Raw genomic sequence first — 20221 nt, forward strand, 5'->3', positions numbered from 1 at the left:
CTTTTATCCTCCTTCGTCTCGTTTAGCTCTCTTTCATCCTCCTTCGTCTCGTTTCGCTCTGTTTCACACTCCTTCGTTTCGTTTTGCTCGCTTTCACCCTCCTTCCTCTCGTTTCACTCTCTTTCACCCTCCTTCTTCTCGTTTCGCTCTCTTTCACCCTCCTTTGTCTCGTTTCGCTCTCTTTGATCCTCCTTCATCTATTTTCGCTCTCTTTCACCCTCCTTCGTCTCGTTTCGCTCTCCTTCACCCTCCTTCGTCTTGTTTTGCACTGTTGCACCCTCCTTCATCTCGTTTCACTCTCTTTCACCCTCCTTCGTCTCGTTTCGCTCTCTTTCACCCTCCTTTTTCTCGTTTCGCTCTCTTTCACCCTCCTTCGTCTCGTTCCGCTCTCTTTCACCCTCCTTTGTTTCGTTTCGCTCTCTTTCACCCTCCTTCGTCTTGTTTCGCTCTATTTTTCACTCATTCGTCTCGTTTCGCTCTCTTTTACTCTCCTTCATCTCGTTTCGCTCTCTTTCATGCTCCTTCATCTCGCTTCGCCCTCTTTCACCCTCCTTCGTCTCGTTTTGCTCTCTTTCACCCTTCTTTCGTCATGTTTCGCTCTGTACCACCCGCCTTCGTCTTGTTTCGCCCTCTTTCTCCCTCCTTCGTCTCGTTTCGCTCTCTTTCACCCTCCTTCGTCTCGTTTCGCTCTCTTTGACCCTACTTCGTCTCGTTTCACTCTCTTTCACCCTCCTTCGTCTCGTTTCGTTCTCTTTCACCCTCCTTCGTCTCGTTCCGCTCTCTTTCACCTTTCCTTCGACTCCTTTCGCTCTCTTTCACCTTCCTTCGTCTCGTTTCGTTCTCTTTTACCCTCCTTCGTCTCGTTTCACTCTCTTTCACCCTCCTTCGTCTCGTTTCGTTCTCTTTCACCCTCCTTCCTCTCGTTTCGCTCTCTTTCGCCCTCCTTCGTCTTGTTTCGGTCTCTTTCATCCTCCTTCGTCTCGTTTCGCTCTCTTTCACCCTCCTTCCTCTCGTTTCGCTCTCTTTCACCCTCCACCGTCTTGTTTCGCGCTCTTTGACCCTCCTTCGTCTCGTTTAGCTCTCTTGCACCCTTCTTCGTCTCGTTTCGCTCCCTTTCACCCTCCTTCGTCTCGTTTAGCTCTCTTTCAACCTCCTTCATCCCGTTTAGCTCTCTTTCACCCTGCTTCGTCTCGTTTCGCTCTCTTTGACCCTCCTTCATCTCGTTTCGCTCTCTTTCACCCTCCTTCGTCTCATTTCGCTCTCTTTCACCCTCCTTCTTCTCGTTTCGCTCTCTTTCACCCTCCTTCATCTCGTTTCGCTCTCTTTCACCCTCCTTCGTCTCGTTTCGGTCTCTTTCACCCTCCTTCATCTCGTTCCACTCTCTTTCACCCTCCTTCGACTCTTTTCGCTCTCTTTCACCCTCCTTCGTCTCATTTCGCTCACTTTCACCCTCCTTCATCTCCTTTCGCTCTCTTTCACCCTCCTTCGTCTCGTTTCGCTCTCTTTCACCTTTCTTTGTCTCGTTTCGCTCTCTTTCACCCTCCTTCGTCTCGTTTCGCTCTCTTTCAGCCTCCTTCATCTCGTTTCGCTCTCTTTCACCCTCCTTTGTCTCGTTTCGCTCTCTTTCACCCTCCTTCATCTCGTTCCACTCTCTTTCACCCTCCTTCGACTCCTTTCGCTGTCTTTCACCCTCCTTCCTCTTTTTTCGCTCTCTTTCACCCGCCATCGTCTTGTTTCGCTCTCTTTCACCCTCCTTCGTCTCGTTCGCTCTCTTTGACCCTCCTTCGTCTCGTTTAGCTCTCTTTCATCCTCCTTCGTCTCGTTTCGCTCTGTTTCACACTCCTTCATTTCGTTTTGCTCACTTTCACCCTCCTTCCTCACGCTTCACTCTCTTTCACCCTCCTTCTTCTCGTTTCGCTCTCTTTCACCCTCCTTTGTCTCGTTTCGCTCTCTTTGATCCTCCTTCATCTATTTTCGCTCACTTTCACCCTCCTTCGTCTCGTTTCGCTCTCCTTCACCCTCCTTCGTCTTGTTTTGCTCTGTTGCACCCTCCTTCATCTCGTTTCACTCTCTTTCACCCTCCTTCGTCTCGTTTCGCTCTCTTTCACCCTCCTTTTTCTCGTTTCGCTCTCTTTCACCCTCCTTCGTCTCGTTCCGCTCTCTTTCACCCTCCTTCGTCTCGTTTCCCTCTCTTTCACCCTCCATCGTCTTGTTTCGCTCTCTTTTTCACTCATTCGTCTCCTTTCGCTCTCTTTTACTCTCCTTCATCTCGTTTCGCTCTCTTTCATGCTCCTTCGTCTCGCTTCGCCCGCTTTCACCCTCCTTCGTCTCGTTTTGCTCTCTTTCACCCTTCTTTCGACTTGTTTCGCTCTGTACCACCCGCCTTCGTCTTGTTTCGCCCTCTTTCTCCCTCCTTCGTCTCGTTTCGCTCTCTTTCACCCTCCTTCGTCTCGTTTCGCTCTCTTTGACCCTCCTTCGTCTCGTTTCACTCTCTTTCACCCTCCTTCGTCTCGTTTCGTTCTCTTTCACCCTCCTTCGTCTCGTTCCGCTCTCTTTCACCTTTCCTACGACTCCTTTCGCTCTCTTTCACCTTCCTTCGTCTCGTTTCGTTCTCTTTCACCCTCCTTCGTCTCGTTTCACTCTCTTTCACCCTCCTTCGTCTTGTTTCGTTCTCTTTCACCCTCCTTCCTCTCGTTTCGCTCTCTTTCGCCCTCCTTCGTCTTGTTTCGGTCTCTTTCATCCTCCTTCGTCTCGTTTCGCTCTCTTTCACCCTCCTTCCTCTCGTTTCGCTCTCTTTCACCCTCCATCGTCTCGTTTCGCTCTCTTTCACCCTCCTTCGTCTCGTTTCGCTCTCTTTGACCCTCCACCGTCTTGTTTCGCGCTCTTTGACCCTCCTTCGTCTCGTTTCGCTCTCTTTCACCCTCCTTCCTCTCGTTTCGCTCTCTTTCACCCTCCATCGTCTCGTTTCGCTCTCTTTCACCCTCCTTCGTCTCGTTTCGCTCTCTTTGACCCTCCACCGTCTTGTTTCGCGCTCTTTGACCCTCCTTCGTCTCGTTTAGCTCTCTTGCACGCTTCTTCGTCTCGTTTCGCTCCCTTTCACCCTCCTTCGTCTCGTTTCGCTCTCTTTCACCCTCCTTCTTCTCGTTTCGCTCTCTTTCACCCTCCTTCATCTCGTTTCGCTCTCTTTCACCCTCCTTCGTCTCGTTTCGGTCTCTTTCACCCTCCTTCATCTCGTTCCACTCTCTTTCACCCTCCTTCGACTCTTTTCGCTCTCTTTCACCCTCCTTCGTCTCATTTCGCTCACTTTCACCCTCCTTCATCTCCTTTCGCTCTCTTTCACCCTCCTTCGTCTCGTTTCGCTCTCTTTCACCTTTCTTTGTCTCGTTTCGCTCTCTTTCACCCTCCTTCGTCTCGTTTCGCTCTCTTTCAGCCTCCTTCGTCTCGTTTCGCTCTCTTTCACCCTCCTTTGTCTCGTTTCGCTCTCTTTCACCCTCCTTTGTCTCGTTTCGCTCTCTTTCACCCTCCTTCTCTCGTTTCGCTCTCTTTCACCCTCCTTCATCTTGTTTCGCTCTCTTTCACCCTCCTTCGTATCGTTTCTCTCTCTTTCACCCTCCACCGTCTCATTTCGCACTGTTTCACACTCCTTCGTATCGTTTTGCTCTCTTTCACCCTCCTTCATCTCCTTTCGCTCTCTTTCACCCTCCTTCGTCTTGTTTCGCTCTGTTGCACCCGCCTTCCTCTCGTTTCGCTCTCTTTCACCCTCCATCGTCTTGTTTCGCTCTCTTTCACCCTCCTTTGTCTCGTTTCGCTCTCTTTCATCCTCCTTCGTCTCGTTTCGCTCTCTTTTACACTCTTTCGTCTCGTTTCACTCTCTTTTACCCTCCTTCATCTCGTTTCGCTCTCTTTCATGCTCCTTCGTCTCGCTTCGCCCTCTTTCACCCTCCTTCGTCTCGTTTTGCTCTCTTTCACCATTCTTTCGTCTTGTTTCGCTCTGTTCCACCCGCCTTTGTCTCGTTTCGCCCTCTTTCACCATCCTTTGTTTCGTTTCGCTCTCTTTCACCCTCCTTCATCTCGTTTCGCTCTCTATTAACCTTCCTTTATCTCGTTTCGCTCTATTCCACCCTCCTTCGTCTCGTTTCGCTCTCTTTCACCCTCCTTCATCTCGTTTCGTTCTCTTTCACCCTCCTTCGTCTCGTTCCGCTCTCTTTCACCTTTCCTACGACTCCTTTCGCTCTCTTTCACCTTCCTTCGTCTCGTTTCGTTCTCTTTCACCCTCCTTCGTCTCGTTTCACTCTCTTTCACCCTCCTTCGTCTCGTTTCGTTCTCTTTCACCCTCCTTCCTCTCGTTTCGCTCTCTTTCGCCCTCCTTCGTCTTGTTTCGGTCTCTTTCATCCTCCTTCGTCTCGTTTCGCTCTCTTTCACCCTCCTTCCTCTCGTTTCGCTCTCTTTCACCCTCCATCGTCTCGTTTCGCTCTCTTTCACCCTCCTTCGTCTCGTTTCGCTCTCTTTGACCCTCCACCGTCTTGTTTCGCGCTCTTTGACCCTCCTTCGTCTCGTTTCGCTCTCTTTCACCCTCCTTCCTCTCGTTTCGCTCTCTTTCACCCTCCATCGTCTCGTTTCGCTCTCTTTCACCCTCCTTCGTCTCGTTTCGCTCTCTTTGACCCTCCACAGTCTTGTTTCGCGCTCTTTGACCCTCCTTCGTCTCGTTTAGCTCTCTTGCACGCTTCTTCGTCTCGTTTCGCTCCCTTTCACCCTCCTTCGTCTCGTTTCGCTCTCTTTGACATTCCTTCATCTCGTTTCGCTCTCTTTCACCCTCCTTCGTCTCATTTCGCTCTCTTTCACCCTCCTTCTTCTCGTTTCGCTCTCTTTCACCCTCCTTCATCTCGTTTCGCTCTCTTTCACCCTCCTTCGTCTCGTTTCGGTCTCTTTCACCCTCCTTCATCTCGTTCCACTCTCTTTCACCCTCCTTCGACTCTTTTCGCTCTCTTTCACCCTCCTTCGTCTCATTTCGCTCACTTTCACCCTCCTTCATCTCCTTTCGCTCTCTTTCACCCTCCTTCGTCTCGTTTCGCTCTCTTTCACCTTTCTTTGTCTCGTTTCGCTCTCTTTCACCCTCCTTCGTCTCGTTTCGCTCTCTTTCAGCCTCCTTCGTCTCGTTTCGCTCTCTTTCACCCTCCTTTGTCTCGTTTCGCTCTCTTTCACCCTCCTTTGTCTCGTTTCGCTTTCTTTCACCCTCCTTCTCTCGTTTCGCTCTCTTTCACCCTCCTTCATCTTGTTTCGCTCTCTTTCACCTTCCTTCGTCTCGTTTCTTTCTCTTTCACCCTCCACCGTCTCATTTCGCTCTGTTTCACACTCCTTCGTATCGTTTTGCTCTCTTTCACCCTCCTTCATCTCCTTTCGCTCTCTTTCACCCTCCTTCGTCTTGTTTCGCTCTGTTGCACCCGCCTTCCTCTCGTTTCGCTCTCTTTCACCCTCCATCGTCTTGTTTCGCTCTCTTTCACCCTCCTTTGTCTCGTTTCGCTCTCTTTCATCCTCCTTCGTCTCGTTTCGCTCTCTTTTACACTCTTTCGTCTCGTTTCACTCTCTTTTACCCTCCTTCATCTCGTTTCGCTCTCTTTCATGCTCCTTCGTCTCGCTTCGCCCTCTTTCACCCTCCTTCGTCTCGTTTTGCTCTCTTTCACCATTCTTTCGTCTTGTTTCGCTCTGTTCCACCCGCCTTTGTCTCGTTTCGCCCTCTTTCACCATCCTTTGTTTCGTTTCGCTCTCTTTCACCCTCCTTCATCTCGTTTCGCTCTCTATTAACCTTCCTTTATCTCGTTTCGCTCTCTTCCACCCTCCTTCGTCTCGTTTCGCTCTCTTTCACCCTCCTTCATCTCGTTTCGCTCTCTTTCACCCTCCTTCCTCTCGTTTCGCTCTCTTTCACTCTCCATCGTCTCGCTTCACTCTCTTTCACCCTCCTTCGTCACGTTTCGCTCTCTTTCACCCTCCACCGTCTTGTTTCGCTCTCTTTCACCCTCCTTCGTCTCGTTTAGCTCTCTTTCACCCACCTTCATCTCGTTTCGCTCTCTTTCACCCTCCTTCGCCTCGTTTCGGTCTCTTTCACCCTCCTTCATCTCGTTCCACTCTCTTTCACCCTCCTTCGACTCTATTCGCTCTCTTTCACCCTCCTTCGTCTCATTTCGCTCACTTTCACCCTCCTTCATCTCCTTTCGCTCTCTTTCACCCTCCTTCGTCTCGTTTCGCTCTCTTTCACCTTTCTTTGTCTCGTTTCGCTCTCTTTCACCCTCCTTCGTCTCGTTTCGCTCTCTTTCAGCCTCCTTCGTCTCGTTTCGCTCTCTTTCACCCTCCTTTGTCTCGTTTCGCTCTCTTTCACCCTCCTTCCTCTCGTTTCGCTCTCTTTCACCCTCCTTCGTCTCGTTTCACTCTCTTTCACCCTCCTTTGTCTCGTTTCGCTCTCTTTTACCCTCCTTCCTCTCGTTTCGCTCTCTTTCACCCTCCTTCATCTTGTTTCGCTCTCTTTCACCCTCCTTCGTATCGTTTCGCTCTCTTTCACCCTCCACCGTCTCATTTCGCTCTGTTTCACACTCCTTCGTATCGCTTTGCTCTCTTTCACCCTCCTTCATCTCCTTTCGCTCTCTTTCACCCTCCTTCGTCTTGTTTCGCTCTGTTGCACCCGCCTTCCTCAAGTTTCGCTCTCTTTCACCCTCCATCGTCTTGTTTCGCTCTCTTTCACCCTCCTTTGTCTCGTTTCGCTCTCTTTCATCCTCCTTCGTCTCGTTTCGCTCTCATTTACACTCTTTCGTCTCGTTTCACTCTCTTTTACCCTCCTTCATCTCGTTTCGCTCTCTTTCATGCTCCTTCGTCTCGCTTCGCCCTCTTTCACCCTCCTTCGTCTCGTTTTGCTCTCTTTCACCCTTCTTTCGTCTTGTTTCGCTCTGTTCCACCCGCCTTCGTCTCGTTTCGCCCTCTTTCACCATCCTTTGTTTCGTTTCGCTCTCTTTCACCCTCCTTCATCTCGTTTCGCTCTCTATTAACCTTCCTTCGTCTTGTTTCACTCTCTTTCACCTTCCTTCGTCTCGTTTCGCTCTCTTTCACCCTCCTTCGTCTCGTTTCGCGCTCTTCCACCCTCCTTCATCTCGTTTCGCTCTCTTTCACCCTCCTTCATCTCGTTTCGCTCTCTTGCACCCTCCTTCCTCTCGTTTCGCTCTCTTTCACTCTCCATCGTCTCGCTTCACTCTCTTTCACCCTCCTTCGTCACGTTTCGCTCTCTTTCACCCTCCACCGTCTTGTTTCGCTCTCTTTGACCCTCCTTCGTCTCGTTTAGCTCTCTTGCACCCTCCTTTGTCTCGTTTCGCTCTTTTTCACCCTCCTTCGTCTTGTTTCGCTCTGTTTTACACTCCGTTGTCTCCTTTTGCTCTCTTTCACCCTCCTTCGTCTCGTTTCGCTCTTTTTCACCCTCCTTCGTCTTGTTTCGCTCTGTTCCACCCGCCGCCGTCTCATTTCGCCCACTTTCACCCTCCTTCGTCTCGTTTCACTCTCTTTCACCCTCCTTCGTCTCGTTTTGCTCTCTTTCACCCTCCTTCATCTCGTTTCGCTCTCTTTCACCCTCATTCATCTCGTTTCACTCCCTTTCACCCTCCTTTGTCTCGTTTTACTCTCTTTCACCTTCCTTCGTCTCGTTTCGCTCTCTTTCACCTTCCTTCGTCTCGTTTCTCTCTCTTTCACTCTCCTTCGTCTCATTTCGCTCTCTCCCACCCTCCTTCATCTCGTTTCGCTCTCTTTCACCCTCCTTCGTCTCATTTCGCTCTCTTTCACCCTCCTTCGTCTCTTTTCGCTCTCTTTCACCTTCCATCGTCTCGTTTCGCTCTCTTTCACCCTCCTTCGTCTCGTTTCGCTCTGTTGCACCCTCCTTCATCTCGTTTCACTCTCTTTCACCCTCCTTCGTCTCGTTTCGCTCTCTTTCACCCTTCTTTTTCTCGTTTCGCTCTCTTTCACCCTCCTTCGTCTCGTTCCGCTCTCTTTCACCCTCCTTCGTCTCGTTTCGCTCTCTTTCACCCTCCTTCGTCTTGTTTCGCTCTCTTTTTCACTCATTCGTCTCGTTTCGCTCTCTTTTACTCTCCTTCATCTCGTTTCGCTCTCTTTCATGCTGCTTCGTCTCGCTTCGCCCTCTTTCACCCTCCTTCGTCTCGTTTTGCTCTCTTTCACCCTGCTTTCGTCTTGTTTCGCTCTGTACCACCCGCCTTCGTCTTGTTTCGCCCTCTTTCTCCCTCCTTCGTCTCGTTTCGCTCTCTTTCACCCTCCTTCGTCTTGTTTCGCTCTCTTTTTCACTCATTCGTCTCGTTTCGCTCTCTTTTACTCTCCTTCATGTCGTTTCGCTCTCTTTCATGCTGCTTCGTCTCGCTTCGCCCTCTTTCACCCTCCTTCGTCTCGTTTTGCTGTCTTTCACCCTGCTTTCGTCTTGTTTCGCTCTGTACCACCCGCCTTCGTCTTGTTTCGCCCTCTTTCTCCCTCCTTCGTCTCGTTTCGCTCTCTTTCACCCTCCTTCGTCTCGTTTCGCTCTCTTTGACCCTCCTTCGTCTCGTTTCACTCTCTTTCACCCTCCTTCGTCTCGTTTCGTTCTCTTTCACCCTCCTTCGTCTCGTTCCGCTCTCTTTCACCTTTCCTTCGACTCCTTTCGCTCTCTTTCACCTTCCTTCGTCTCGTTTCGTTCTCTTTCACCCTCCTTCGTCTCGTTTCACTCTCTTTCACCCTCCTTCGTCTCGTTTCGTTCTCTTTCACCCTCCTTCGTCTCGTTCCGTTCTCTTTCACCTTTCCTTCGACTCCTTTCGCTCTCTTTCACCTTCCTTCGTCTCGTTTCGTTCTCTTTCACCCTCCTTCGTCTCGTTTCACTCTCTTTCACCCTCCTTCGTCTCGTTTCGTTCTCTTTCACCCTCCTTCGTCTCGTTCCGTTCTCTTTCACCTTTCCTTCGACTCCTTTCGCTCTCTTTCACCTTCCTTCGTCTCGTTTCGTTCTCTTTCACCCTCCTTCATCTCGTTTCGCTCTCTTTCACCCTCCTTTTTCTCGTTTCGCTCTCTTTCACCCTCCTTCGTCTCGTTCCGCTCTCTTTCACCCTCCTTCGTCTCGTTTCGCTCTCTTTGACCCTCCTTCGTCTTGTTTCGCTCTCTTTTTCACTCATTCGTCTCGTTTCGCTCTCTTTTACTCTCCTTCATCTCGTTTCGCTCTCTTTCATGCTCCTTCGTCTCGCTTCGCCCTCTTTCACCCTCCTTCGTCTCGTTTTGCTCTCTTTCACCCTTCTTTCGTCTTGTTTCGCTCTGTACCACCCGCCTTCGTCTTGTTTCGCCCTCTTTCTCCCTCCTTCGTCTCGTTTCGCTCTCTTTCACCCTCCTTCGTCTCGTTTCGCTCTCTTTGACCCTCCTTCGTCTCGTTTCACTCTCTTTCACCCTCCTTCGTCTCGTTTCGTTCTCTTTCACCCTCCTTCGTCTCGTTCCGCTCTCTTTCACCTTTCCTTCGACTCCTTTCGCTCTCTTTCACCTTCCTTCGTCTCGTTTCGTTCTCTTTCACCCTCCTTCGTCTCGTTTCACTCTCTTTCACCCTCCTTCGTCTCGTTTCGTTCTCTTTCACCCTCCTTCCTCTCGTTTCGCTCTCTTTCGCCCTCCTTCGCCTTGTTTCGGTCTCTTTCATCCTCCTTCGTCTCGTTTCGCTCTCTTTCACCCTCCTTCCTCTCGTTTCGCTCTCTTTCACCCTCCATCGTCTCGTTTCGCTCTCTTTCACCCTCCTTCGTCTCGTTTCGCTCCCTTTGACCCTCCACCGTCTTGTTTCGCGCTCTTTGACCCTCCTTCGTCTCGTTTAGCTCTCTTGCACCCTTCTTCGTCTCGTTTCGCTCCCTTTCACCCTCCTTCGTCTCGTTTAGCTCTCTTTCAACCTCCTTCATCCCGTTTAGCTCTCTTTCACCCTGCTTCGTCTCGTTTCGCTCTCTTTGACCCTCCTTCATCTCGTTTCGCTCTCTTTCACCCTCCTTCGTCTCATTTTGCTCTCTTTCACCCTCCTTCTTCTCGTTTCGCTCTCTTTCACCCTCCTTCATCTCGTTTTACTCTCTTTCACCCTCCTTCGACTCTTTTCGCTCTCTTTCACGCTCCTTCGTCTCATTTCGCTCACTTTCACCCTCCTTCATCTCCTTTCGCTCTCTTTCACCCTCCTTCATCTCGTTTCGCTCTCTTTCACCTTTCTTTGTCTCGTTTCGCTCTCTTTCACCCTCCTTCGTCTCGTTTCGCTCTCTTTCAGCCTCCTTCGTCTCGTTTCGCTCTCTTTCACCCTCCTTTGTCTCGTTTCGCTCTCTTTCACCCTCCTTCCTCTCGTTTCGCTCTCTTTCACCCTCCTTCGTCTTGTTTCGCTCTCTTTCACCCTCCTTCGTATCGTTTCGCTCTCTTTCACCCTCCACCGTCTCATTTCGCTCTGTTTCACACTCCTTCGTATCGTTTTGCTCTCTTTCACCCTCCTTCATCTCCTTTCGCTCTCTTTCACCCTCCTTCGTCTTGTTTCGCTCTGTTGCACCCGCCTTCCTCTCGTTTCGCTCTCTTTCACCCTCCATCGTCTTGTTTCGCTCTCTTTCACCCTCCTTTGTCTCGTTTCGCTCTCTTTCATCCTCCTTCGTCTCGTTTCGCTCTCTTTTACACTCTTTCGTCTCGTTTCACTCTCTTTTACCCTCCTTCATCTCGTTTCGCTCTCTTTCATGCTCCTTTGTCTCGCTTCGCCCTCTTTCACCCTCCTTCGTCTCGTTTTGCTCTCTTTCACCCTTCTTTCGTCTTGTTTCGCTGTGTTCCCCCCGCCTTCGTCTCGTTTCGCCCTCTTTCACCATCCTTTGTTTCGTTTCGCTCTCTTTCACCCTCCTTCATCTCGTTTCGCTCTCTATTAACCTTCCTTCGTCTCGTTTCACTCTCTTTCACCTTCCTTCGTCTCGTTTCGCTCTCTTTCACCCTCCTTCGTCTCGTTTCGCTCTCTTCCACCCTCCTTCATCTCGTTTCGCTCTTTTTCACCCTCCTTCATCTCGTTTCGCTCTCTTTCACCCTCCTTCCTCTCGTTTCGCTCTCTTTCACTCTCCAGCGTCTCGCTTCACTCTCTTTCACCCTCCTTCGTCACGTTTCGCTCTCTTTCACCCTCCACCGTCTTGTTTCGCTCTCTTTGACCCTCCTTCGTCTCGTTTAGCTCTCTTGCACCCTCCTTTGTCTCGTTTCGCTCTTTTTCACCCTCCTTCGTCTTGTTTCGCTCTGTTTTACACTCCGTTGTCTCCTTTTGCTCTCTTTCACCCTCCTTCGTCTCGTTTCGCTCTTTTTCACCCTCCTTCGTCTTGGTTCGCTCTGTTCCACCGGCCGTCGTCTCATTTCGCCCACTTTCACCCTCCTTCGTCTCGTTTCACTCTCTTTCACCCTCCTTCGTCTCGTTTTGCTCTCTTTCACCCTCCTTCATCTCGTTTCGCTCTCTTTCACCCTCATTCATCTCGTTTCACTCCCTTTCACCCTCCTTTGTCTCGTTTTACTCTCTTTCACCTTCCTTCGTCTCGTTTGGCTCTCTTTCACCTTCCTTCGTCTCGTTTCTCTCTCTTTCACTCTCCTTCGTCTCATTTCGCTCTCTCCCACCCTCCTTCATCTCGTTTCGCTCTCTTTCACCCTCCTTCGTCTCATTTCGCTCTCTTTCACCCTCCTTCGTCTCTTTTCGCTCTCTTTCACCCTCCATCGTCTCGTTTCGCTCTCTTTCACCCTCCTTCGTCTCGTTTCGCTCTCTTTCACCCTCCACCGTCTTGTTTCGCTCTCTTTGACCCTCCTTTGTCTCGTTTAGCTCTCTTGCACACTCCTTCGTCTTGTTTCGCTCTGATTTACACTCCTTCGTCACGTTTCGCTCTCTTTCACCCTCCTTCAACTTGTTTCGCTCTGTTCCACCCGCCTTAGTCTCGTTTCGCCCTCTTTCACCCTCCTTCGTCTCGTTTCACTCTCTTTCACCCTCCTTCGTCTCGTTTCGTTCTCTTTCACCCTCCTTTGTCTCGTTCCGCTCTCTTTCACCTTTCCTTCGACTCCTTTCGCTCTCTTTCACCTTCCTTCCTCTCATTTCGTTCTCCTTCACCCTCCTTCGTCTCATTTCGCTCTCTTTCACCCGCCTTCATCTCGTTTCGCTCTCTTTCACCCTCCTTCCTCTCGTTTCGCTCTCTTTCGACCTCCTTCGTCTTGTTTCGGTCTCTTTCATCCTCCTTCATCTCGTTTCACTCTCTTTCACCCTCCTTCCTCTCGTTTCGCTCTCTTTCACCCTCCATCGTCTCGTTTCGCTCTCTTTCACCCTCCTTCGTCTCGTTTCGCTCTCTTTGACCCTCCTTCGTCTCGTTTCACTCTCTTTCACCCTCCTTCGTCTCTTTTCGTTCTCTTTCACCCTCCTTCGTCTCGTTCCGCTCTCTTTCACCTTTCCTTCGACTCCTTTCGCTCTCTTTCACCTTCCTTCGTCTCGTTTCGTTCTCTTTCACCCTCCTTCGTCTCGTTTCACTCTCTTTCACCCTCCTTCGTCTCGTTTCGTTCTCTTTCACCCTCCTTCCTCTCGTTTCGCTCTCTTTCGCCCTCCTTCGTCTTGTTTCGGTCTCTTTCATCCTCCTTCGTCTCGTTTCGCTCTCTTTCACCCTCCTTCCTCTCGTTTCGCTCTCTTTCACCCTCCATCGTCTCGTTTCGCTCTCTTTCACCCTCCTTCGTCTCGTTTCGCTCTCTTTGACCCTCCACCGTCTTGTTTCGCGCTCTTTGCCCTCCTTCGTCTCGTTTCGCTCTCTTTCAACCTCCTTCATCCCGTTTAGCTCTCTTTCACCCTCCTTCGTCTCGTTTCGCTCTCTTTGACCCTCCTTCATCTCGTTTCGCTCTCTTTCACCCTCCTTCGTCTCATTTCGCTCTCTTTCACCCTCCTTCTTCTCGTTTCGCTCTCTTTCACCCTCCTTCATCTCGTTTCGCTCTCTTTCACCCTCCTTCGTCTCGTTTTGGTCTCTTTCACCCTCCTTCATCTCGTTCCACTCTCTTTCACCCTCCTTCGACTCTTTTCGCTCTCTTTCACCCTCCTTCGTCTCATATTGCTCACTTTTACCCTCCTTCATCTCCTTTCGCTCTCTTTCACCCTCCTTCGTCTCGTTTCGCTCTCTTTCACCTTTCTTTGTCTCGTTTCGCTCTCTATCACCCTCCTTCGTCTCGTTTCGCTCTCTTTCAGCCTCCTTCGTCTCGTTTCGCTCTCTTTCACCCTCCTTTGTCTCGTTTCGCTCTCTTTCACCCTCCTTCCTCTTGTTTCGCTCTCTTTCACCCTCCTTCGTCTCGTTTCACTCTCTTTCACCCTCCTTTGTCTCGTTTCGCTCTCTTTCACCCTCCTTCCTCTCGTTTCGCTCTCTTTCGCCCTCCATCGTCTTGTTTCGCTCTCTTTCACCCTCCTTCGTCTCGTTTCGCTCTCTTTCACCCTCCACCGTCTCATTTCGCTCTGTTTCACACTCCTTCGAATCGTTTTGCTCTCTTTCACCCTCCTTCATCTCCTTTCGCTCTCTTTCACCCTCCTTCGTCTTGTTTCGCTCTGTTGCACCCGCCTTCCTCTCGTTTCGCTCTCTTTCACCCTCCATCATCTTGTTTCGCTCTCTTTCACCCTCCTTTGTCTCGTTTCGCTCTCTTTCACCCTCCTTCGTCTCGTTTCGCTCTCTTTTACACTCTTTTGTCTCGTTTCACTCCCTTTTACCCTCCTTCATCTCGTTTCGCTCTCTTTCATGCTCCTTCGTCTCGCTTCGCCCTCTTTCACCCTTCTTCGTCTCGTTTAGCTCTCTTGCAACCTCCTTCAACTCGTTTCGCTCCCTTTCACCCTCCTTCGTCTCGTTTAGCTCTCTTTCACCCTCCTGCGTCTCGTTTCGCTCTCTTTGACCCTCCACCGTCTTGTTTCGCGCTCTTTGACCCTCCTTCGTCTCGTTTCGCTCTCTTTCAACCTCCTTCATCCTGTTTAGCTCTCTTTCACCCTCCTTCGTCTCGTTTCGCTCTCTTTGACCCTCCTTCATCTCGTTTCGCTCTCTTTCACCCTCCTTCGTCTCATTTCGCTCTCTTTCACCCTCCTTCTTCTCGTTTCGCTCTCTTTCACCCTCCTTCATCTCGTTTCGCTCTCTTTCACCCTCCTTCGTCTCGTTTTGGTCTCTTTCACCCTCCTTCATCTCGTTCCACTCTCTTTCACCCTCCTTCGACTCTTTTCGCTCTCTTTCACCCTCCTTCGTCTCATATTGCTCACTTTTACCCTCCTTCATCTCCTTTCGCTCTCTTTCACCCTCCTTCGTCTCGTTTCGCTCTCTTTCACCTTTCTTTGTCTCGTTTCGCTCTCTATCACCCTCCTTCGTCTCGTTTCGCTCTCTTTCAGCCTCCTTCGTCTCGTTTCGCTCTCTTTCACCCTCCTTTGTCTCGTTTCGCTCTCTTTCACCCTCCTTCCTCTTGTTTCGCTCTCTTTCACCCTCCTTCGTCTCGTTTCACTCTCTTTCACCCTCCTTTGTCTCGTTTCGCTCTCTTTCACCCTCCTTCCTCTCGTTTCGCTCTCTTTCGCCCTCCATCGTCTTGTTTCGCTCTCTTTCACCCTCCTTCGTCTCGTTTCGCTCTCTTTCACCCTCCACCGTCTCATTTCGCTCTGTTTCACACTCCTTCGAATCGTTTTGCTCTCTTTCACCCTCCTTCATCTCCTTTCGCTCTCTTTCACCCTCCTTCGTCTTGTTTCGCTCTGTTGCACCCGCCTTCCTCTCGTTTCGCTCTCTTTCACCCTCCATCGTCTTGTTTCGCTCTCTTTCACCCTCCTTTGTCTCGTTTCGCTCTCTTTCACCCTCCTTCGTCTCGTTTCGCTCTCTTTTACACTCTTTCGTCTCGTTTCACTCCCTTTTACCCTCCTTCATCTCGTTTCGCTCTCTTTCATGCTCCTTCGTCTCGCTTCGCCCTCTTTCACCCTCCTTCGTCTCGTTTAGCTCTCTAGCACCCTCCTTCGTCTCGTTTCGCTCCCTTTCACCCTCCTTCGTCTCGTTTAGCTCTCTTTCAACCTCCTTCATCCCGTTTAGCTCTCTTTCACCCTCCTTCGTCTCGTTTCGCTCTCTTTGACCCTCCTTCATCTCGTTTCGCTCTCTTTCACCCTCCTTCGTCTCATTTCGCTCTCTTTCACCCTCCTTCTTCTCGTTTCGCTCTCTTTCACCCTCCTTCATCTCGTTTCGCTCTCTATCACCCTCCTTCGTCTCGTTTCGGTCTCTTTCACCCTCCTTCATCTCGTTCCACTCTCTTTCACCCTCCTTCGACTCTTTTCGCTCTCTTTCACCCTCCTTCGTCTCATTTCGCTCACTTTCACCCTCCTTTGTCTCGTTTCGCTCTCTTTCACCCTCCTTCCTCTCGTTTCACTCTCTTTCACCCTCCTTCGTCTCGTTTCACTCTCTTTCACCCTCCTTTGTCTCGCTTCACTCTCTTTCACCCTCCTTCCTCTCGTTTCGCTCTCTTTCACCCTCCATCGTCTTGTTTCGCTCTCTTTCACCCTCCTTCGTCTCGTTTCGCTCTCTTTCATCCTCCACCGTCTCATTTCACTCTGTTTCACACTCCTTCGTATCGTTTTGCTCTCTTTCACCCTCCTTCATCTCCTTTCGCTCTCTTTCACCCTCCTTCGTCTTGTTTCGCTCTCTTTCACCCTCCTTTGTCTGGTTTCGCTCTCTTTCACCCTCCTTCGTCTCGTTTCGCTCTCTTTTACACTCTTTCGTCTCGTTTCACTCTCTTTTACCCTCCTTCATCTCGTTTCGCTCTCTTTCATGCTCCTTCGTCTTGCTTCGCCCTCTTTCACCCTCCTTCGTCACGTTTTGCTCTCTTTCACCCTTCTTTCGTCTTGTTTCACTCTGTTCCACCCGCCTTCGTCTCGTTTCGCCCTCTTTCACCATCCTTTGTTTCGTTTCGCTCTCTTTCACCCTCCTTCATCTCGTTTCGCTCTCTATTAACCTTCCATCGTCTCGTTTCACTCTCTTTCACCTTCCTTCGTCTCGTTTCGCTCTCTTTCACCCTCCTTCGTCTCGTTTCGCTCTCTTCCACCCTCTTTCATCTCGTTTCGCTCTCTTTCACCCTCCTTCATCTCGTTTCGCTCTCTTTCACCCTCCTTCCTCTCGTTTCGCTCTCTTTCACTCTCCATCGTCTCGCTTCACTCTCTTTTACCCTCCTTCGTCACGTTTCGCTCTCTTTCACCCTGCACCGTCTTGTTTTGCTCTCTTTGACCCTCCTTCGTCTCGTTTAGCTCTCTTGCACCCTCCTTTGTCTCGTTTCGCTCTTTTTCACCCTCCTTCGTCTTGTTTCGCTCTGTTTTACACTCCTTCGTCTCGTTTTGCTCTCTTTCACCCTCCTTCGTCTCGTTTCGCTCTTTTTCACCCTCCTTCGTCTTGTTTCGCTCTGTTCCACCCGCCGTCGTCTCATTTCGCCCACTTTCACCCTCCTTCGTCTCGTTTCACTCTCTTTCACCCTCCTTTGTCTCGTTTCGCTCTCTTTCACCCTCCTTCGTCTCGTTTCGCTCTCTTTTACACTCTTTCGTCTCGTTTCACTCCCTTTTACCCTCCTTCATCTCGTTTCGCTCTCTTTCATGCTCCTTCGTCTCGCTTCGCCCTCTTTCACCCTCCTTCGTCTCGTTTAGCTCTCTTGCACCCTCCTTCGTCTCGTTTCGCTCCCTTTCACCCTCCTTCGTCTCGTTTAGCTCTCTTTCAACCTCCTTCATCCCGTTAAGCTCTCTTTCACCCTCCTTCGTCTCGTTTCGCTCTCTTTGACCCTCCTTCATCTCGTTTCGCTCTCTTTCACCCTCCTTCGTCTCATTTCGCTCTCTTTCACCCTCCTTCTTCTCGTTTCGCTCTCTTTCATGCTCCTTCGTCTTGCTTCGCCCTCTTTCACCCTCCTTCGTCTCGTTTTGCTCTCTTTCACCCTTCTTTCGTCTCGTTTAGCTCTCTTTCAACCTCCTTCATCCCGTTAAGCTCTCTTTCACCCTCCTTCGTCTCGTTTCGCTCTCTTTGACCCTCCTTCATCTCGTTTCGCTCTCTTTCACCCTCCTTCGTCTCATTTCGCTCTCTTTCACCCTCCTTCTTCTCGTTTCGCTCTCTTTCACCCTCCTTCATCTCGTTTCGCTCTCTATCACCCTCCTTCATCTCGTTTCGGTCTCTTTCACCCTCCTTCATCTCGTTCCACTCTCTTTCACCCTCCTTCGACTCTTTTCGCTCTCTTTCACCCTCCTTCGTCTCATTTCGCTCACTTTCACCCTCCTTTGTCTCGTTTCGCTCTCTTTCACCCTCCTTCCTCTCGTTTCACTCTCTTTCACCCTCCTTCGTCTCGTTTCACTCTCTTTCACCCTCCTTTGTCTCGTTTCACTCTCTTTCACCCTCCTTCCTCTCGTTTCGCTCTCTTTCACCCTCCATCGTCTTGTTTCGCTCTCTTTCACCCTCCTTCGTCTCGTTTCGCTCTCTTTCACCCTCCACCGTCTCATTTCGCTCTGTTTCACACTCCTTCGTATCGTTTTGCTCTCTTTCACCCTCCTTCATCTCCTTTCGCTCTCTTTCACCCTCCTTCGTCTTGTTTCGCTCTCTTTCACCCTCCTTTGTCTGGTTTCGCTCTCTTTCACCCTCCTTCGTCTCGTTTCGCTCTCTTTTACACTCTTTCGTCTCGTTTCACTCTCTTTTACCCTCCTTCATCTCGTTTCGCTCTCTTTCATGCTCCTTCGTCTCGCTTCGCCCTCTTTCACCCTCCTTCGTCTCGTTTTGCTCTCTTTCACCCTTCTTTCGTCTTGTTTCACTCTGTTCCACCCGCCTTCGTCTCGTTTCGCCCTCTTTCACCATCCTTTGTTTCGTTTCGCTCTCTTTCACCCTCCTTCATCTCGTTTCGCTCGCTATTAACCTTCCTTCGTCTCGTTTCACTCTCTTTCACCTTCCTTCGTCTCGTTTCGCTCTCTTTCACCCTCCTTCGTCTCGTTTCGCTCTCTTCCACCCTCCTTCATCTCGTTTCGCTCTCTTTCACCCTCCTTCATTTCGTTTCGCTCTCTTTCACCCTCCTTCCTCTCGTTTCGCTCTCTTTCACTCTCCATCGTCTCGCTTCACTCTCTTTCACCCTCCTTCGTCACGTTTCGCTCTCTTTCACCCTGCACCGTCTTGTTTTGCTCTCTTTGACCCTCCTTCGTCTCGTTTAGCTCTCTTGCACCCTCCTTTGTCTCGTTTCGCTCTTTTTCACCCTCCTTCGTCTTGTTTCGCTCTGTTTTACACTCCTTCCTCTCGTTTCACTCTCTTTCACCCTCCTTCGTCTCGTTTCACTCTCTTTCACCCTCCTTTGTCTCGTTTCACTCTCTTTCACCCTCCTTCCTCTCGTTTCGCTCTCTTTCACCCTCCATCGTCTTGTTTCGCTCTCTTTCACCCTCCTTCGTCTCGTTTCGCTCTCTTTCACCCTCCACCGTCTCATTTCGCTCTGTTTCACACTCCTTCGTATCGTTTTGCTCTCTTTCACCCTCCTTCATCTCCTTTCGCTCTCTTTCACCCTCCTTCGTCTTGTTTCGCTCTCTTTCACCCTCCTTTGTCTGGTTTCGCTCTCTTTCACCCTCCTTCGTCTCGTTTCGCTCTCTTATTCACTCTTTCGTCTCGTTTCACTCTCTTTTACCCTCCTTCATCTCGTTTCGCTCTCTTTCATGCTCCTTCGTCTCGCTTCGCCCTCTTTCACCCTCCTTCGTCTCGTTTTGCTCTCTTTCACCCTTCTTTCGTCTTGTTTCACTCTGTTCCACCCGCCTTCGTCTCGTTTCGCCCTCTTTCACCATCCTTTGTTTCGTTTCGCTCTCTTTCACCCTCCTTCATCTCGTTTCGCTCTCTATTAACCTTCCTTCGTCTCGTTTCACTCTCTTTCACCTTCCTTCGTCTCGTTTCGCTCTCTTTCACCCTCCTTCGTCTCGTTTCGCTCTCTTCCACCCTCCTTCATCTCGTTTCGCTCTCTTTCACCCTCCTTCATCTCGTTTCGCTCTCTTTCACCCTCCTTCCTCTCGTTTCGCTCTCTTTCACTCTCCATCGTCTCGCTTCACTCTCTTTCACCCTCCTTCGTCACGTTTCGCTCTCTTTCACCCTGCACCGTCTTGTTTTGCTCTCTTTGACCCTCCTTCGTCTCGTTTAGCTCTCTTGCACCCTCCTTTGTCTCGTTTCGCTCTTTTTCACCCTCCTTCGTCTTGTTTCGCTCTGTTTTACACTCCTTCGTCTCGTTTTGCTCTCTTTCACCCTCCTTCGTCTCGTTTCGCTCTTTTTCACCCTCCTTCGTCTTGTTTCGCTCTGTTCCACCCGCCGTCGTCTCATTTCGCCCACTTTCACCCTCCTTCGTCTCGTTTCACTCTCTTTCACCCTCCTTTGTCTCGTTTCGCTCTCTTTCACCCTCCTTCGTCTCGTTTCGCTCTCTTTTACACTCTTTCGTCTCGTTTCACTCCCTTTTACCCTCCTTCATCTCGTTTCGCTCTCTTTCATGCTCCTTCGTCTCGCTTCGCCCTCTTTCACCCTCCTTCGTCTCGTTTAGCTCTCTTGCACCCTCCTTCGTCTCGTTTCGCTCCCTTTCACCCTCCTTCGTCTCGTTTAGCTCTCTTTCAACCTCCTTCATCCCGTTTAGCTCTCTTTCACCCTCCTTCGTCTCGTTTCGCTCTCTTTGACCCTCCTTCATCTCGTTTCGCTCTCTTTCACCCTCCTTCGTCTCATTTCGCTCTCTTTCACCCTCCTTCTTCTCGTTTCGCTCTCTTTCACCCTCCTTCATCTCGTTTCGCTCTCTATCACCCTCCTTCGTCTCGTTTCGGTCTCTTTCACCCTCCTTCATCTCGTTCCACTCTCTTTCACCCTCCTTCGACTCTTTTCGCTCTCTTTCACCCTCCTTCGTCTCATTTCGCTCACTTTCACCCTCCTTTGTCTCGTTTCGCTCTCTTTCACTCTCCTTCCTCTCGTTTCACTCTCTTTCACCCTCCTTCGTCTCGTTTCACTCTCTTTCACCCTCCTTTGTCTCGTTTCACTCTCTTTCACCCTCCTTCCTCTCGTTTCGCTCTCTTTCACCCTCCATCGTCTTGTTTCGCTCTCTTTCACCCTCCTTCGTCTCGTTTCGTTCTCTTTCACCCTCCACCGTCTCATTTCGCTCTGTTTCACACTCCTTCGTATCGTTTTGCTCTCTTTCACCCTCCTTCATCTCCTTTCGCTCTCTTTCA

The sequence above is a fragment of the Scyliorhinus torazame genome, chromosome 24, assembly GCF_047496885.1.
Source record: "Scyliorhinus torazame isolate Kashiwa2021f chromosome 24, sScyTor2.1, whole genome shotgun sequence".
NCBI lineage: Eukaryota > Metazoa > Chordata > Chondrichthyes > Carcharhiniformes > Scyliorhinidae > Scyliorhinus > Scyliorhinus torazame.